We start from the raw sequence: 4088 nt of genomic DNA, 5'->3' as shown, positions 1-4088 counted from the left end.
AAGGTTTAAATCAAAATAATGTTGACGAGTTAAACTTCAAAATGGTCTCTAAGATTGGCGTCGTGCACTAAAAACATTTATGATATTCCAATTGCACCAATTACGTCCCTGAGATTGACAAAAATGCACCATATTAGTCCCTCACCCATTTTCCATTAATGACTTGATGACATGACTTGATGACGTGGTCCATTAGTGACACGTGTCACTCCATGATTTGGTCACGTGTAATGGTATGATGATGTGTTGACCAGTGACACGTGGCATGCTGATGTGGATGGTTGTGCCACGTGTCACAATGCTATCTGGCCACGTGTCGCAATCGTATTCATCCACGTGTCATCCATTATGCCATCATTGTAGATGCACCAAATTAATCCCTCACTTTGCATTAAGTGACTTAATTTAGGCCCTAAAATTGAATGTCATGCACCAGACTAGTCCCATTCACCAGTTTTTCTCCTTTTTTAAAAAATTTAAAATTTTTAATATCTTGGATGCACTAATTTCAATTCTATTTTTTCACATATCGTTTAAATACAAGTGTTTTTATAAAAAATTTTAAGATGTTAGTTTTAATTATATAATTTTTTTCTATAATAATTTAACATTGATAAATTTTGTAATATATAAATATATTATTATAAAAAAGAATTATACGATTGATTAGACACATTTTTTTTTATCAAAAAACGTGTTTTTAACAAGAAATTCAGAATTAAAATACACATTTTTTTCGATTCTTATATTAGTGGACCACTTATTTATTTATGTTATGGACAGAACATAGGCACTAATGTGGCTAACCGTTTCATACTAAACCGTTCATTCATGAGGGGAATGTGTTAGAGAATTGAAAAAATGATATCATGGCCTGGTGAATAGTATTTTTATAAATAGTAATTTATATTAAAAAATAAATACCTTATATATAATGCTAAATTTGTTTTCTCATAAAAGAAAATTGACAACTAACGCGTGCCATGTTATAATTCGACAAAAAAAGAGCTAACAATGCAAGAGGGGGATATTCCATCAACCAGTACAGATTTTAGAGAATTATGGAAAGATATATAGAGTCTTCAGATCCCATAAAAAATTAAATTATTCCTATGGAGAGTAGTACATAATATTATTCCTGTCAATTACAATTTGTGTAAAAAAAGAATTGCTAAGGATCCTAAATGTCAAATTTGCATGGAAGAAGTGGAAACGACCAAACATGTTCTGTTGCTTTGTCCATGGACAAGAACAGTATGCTTCGGGAGACAATCTCATTGTTTTCCAACCAAAGAATCAGTGACAAACTTTGGTGCATGGCTAATGGAGATGTTTAGAAAAATAAAAACACAGGGGAGAGGACAATGAAATCAGGATGGCCAGGATTGGATTCATGTGCTGGGAGATATGGAAAGTAAGAAATAATGCAACTTTTCAACAGGCAAAAATCAATCCACAAGTAACAATTATAAAAGCAAATATGATGGAATCAGAATTCATAGCAGCCAACAAAACAGAAGAAACAACTCAAGCCATAACAACAACTCAATCAAGACGAAGGGGATGAAAGCAAATGTTGATGCAGCATACCAAAAAGCAAACAGGGGAGGGTGCCTTAGCGGTAGTAGTCAGAGATCAGACAGGAAGAATCATCACCGGAACAACAGAGAAGATCAAGGTCTCGTCTAGTCTAGCAGCAGAGGCACATGCAGTTAGAGGAGCACTAATTTTGGCAAAAAATCTTCAAATAGAGCAAATAATAATATAATCTGATAGTCTCACCTTAGTCCAAGCTGTGAAATGAAGGCCAGAATTGGAGAGATAGAACCAATTCTTAGAGATATTCAATGCTTCGCTTCAGAAATCCCAAAAAGTGGTTTCACATGGATTCCAAGAGAAGGAAATTTTTTGGCACATCAAGTAGCGAAGAAGTGCTTGAAGGATGAACTAACGGCAAATTGGACATGAAATTTGAAGGGAGATCTAAAACAAATTGCATTTTTAGAGGCTCGGGGCTTGAATAGTTGTATCCGTTGGGATCGAACCGAGGGCCAAGAAATACAGCAAGAGACAAAAAATCTGGCCGTCGGAGATAGAAGAGGAAGGCAGCGGACTGGTCCGGATTTGACAGAACAGATGAATTTTGAAAACGGAAGAAGACCTCACGCAATGCAAGGTCCAGCGGCGCAGGAAGAGAGGGAACAAATCACTTCGTTCAGGCCGGGCGATAAACGCGAAGCTTTATTGAAACTCGACAGCAAGATATCTTCAATAGGGGCGATAATGGAAGAAGATGTTGTGGGCATCGTAGCAAACATTTCAGAAGAACTGATGGCGACAGATACCAACCAGCGAAGACTTCGTCAATGTCCGCAAGTTCGAACATCAAGCAACAACGGTGATGCAGGCTACGATGGCGCGCTGCGGGTGGAAACAGAGACGCAGACGACGGCGGCATGGAAGGCAAGTACCACGACACAGGCGTGGGCAAGGTTGCGGCCGACGATAGTGACGCAGGCGACATCAACGTGGTAGGCGAAGGCAATGAAGTAGATGACGGCGGCGTGACGGGCAGATGAAGAGTAGCGCTTCACCATTGGTGATGAAGATCGCAACTTGAATTGCATGCTTCATAGACAAATCCGTGTAATTTGAATTCGGGTCGGATTGGAATTGGAGCTCCGTTTCTCTTTACATCTGAACCGGCTTGGCGGTTTGGGTCTTGACCCAAAAAAAAAAAAGTGGTTTTTTTTAATCTAATCCAACCAATTGATTTTTTTTTTTATTTTGCAACGGAATCACTCATTAAATACAAGTTAATGTTTTTTGTTGAACTACAATATGATACGTGTCAAAAAAATAAAATCATTGAGTCTGTATCTTTACGAAAAGTGAATTATAATTAGGGATGAGCATGGGTCAGGTTAGTTTAGAGGTTAGTTCAGATTTAAGATAAAATTAGAACCGAACTAACTGAATTGTAATTGATTCGATTTAATTTAGATTTGTATTTTTTTGTCTGTATTCGAACCAAATCAAACCGATTAAAAACAGATTGATTCGATTCGGATAATTGAGTACTCGATGAAACAGAAATTCATAAAAAAATATAAAAAATGAAATTTTTATCTTAAAAATTTTGTAAGTACAATAAACATGTAACATTAATAGAAATAATTTAAACATGTTAAACACTAAATACATTAAAAACTAAACATATTAAAATCCAAACATATTAAACACTAAAGATATTAAAATCCAAACATATTAAAAGGCATATATATTTTTAAAATTTTTATTTTTTATTTAATTAATATATGATCGGGTCTACGGGTTGGTTCGGGTTTCGCACTCCCAGAACCGTTACTCGAACTAATTATTAAAGGAGTTATTGGTTTGGTTCGGATCGGACCAATTATTCATTAATTCCAGAACCAATTTAATTGGTTCGGTTCGGTTTCGGACAGGTATATAATCGGGTACTCGCGATCCGTGCTCATCCCGTAGTCATCTTTATATAAATAACTACTTAAAAAAATAACGAAAATAAAAAAATAAAAAAAATATGTAATTGAAATAACACAGTATGACTGCAAATGTAATACTTCTTTGGTATTGTGTCCAATAAATTTTTGGTCAAGTCGAATTTAAACAATTGGAACTACCTTCTCATAATAAATTATATATTTATATTCATGTTCTCTCTCTTTACTACTTCTCTCCTTCCCTCTTGAAAATCCCTAAACCTCCAATCATGCAAATCCAAAATTCAATCCATATACACGTACGAAAATCTAGGGATGCAAATTCCAAATTGAAAATTACGAAGATTATATTTATAGAAATGAAGATTTATGATAATCTAATTATTGAACGTCTAAAATTTAATACCAGAAAAACATTCAAACACTATAAGAGAATTTAGTTTTGTCAACAGCAATAACGTCGATGTTGGTAGTTATTTTTATCAACGACTCAACCGCAAGTAAAATTATATGGATAAGTGACCCATTCAAAAAATTTGGTCTCAATTCACTAACGGCTTAAACCGTCGGTAATATTAAAATAATTATAATTATGACTTACTT

At 34.8% G+C, this 4088-nt stretch overlaps 1 protein-coding gene across 1 annotated transcript in view; it reads left to right on the top strand.

Annotated features, from left to right (window-relative positions):
- Positions 1 to 4088, top strand: part of LOC107618742 (protein ECERIFERUM 1) — a 39965-nt gene that overhangs the window by 24649 nt on the left and 11228 nt on the right. The gene's annotated exons all lie outside the window — the stretch shown is intronic.

The sequence above is a fragment of the Arachis ipaensis genome, chromosome B09, assembly GCF_000816755.2.
Source record: "Arachis ipaensis cultivar K30076 chromosome B09, Araip1.1, whole genome shotgun sequence".
NCBI lineage: Eukaryota > Viridiplantae > Streptophyta > Magnoliopsida > Fabales > Fabaceae > Arachis > Arachis ipaensis.
Note: the sequence above shows the minus strand (reverse complement) of the source record. Positions and strands in the feature narration are given on the sequence as shown.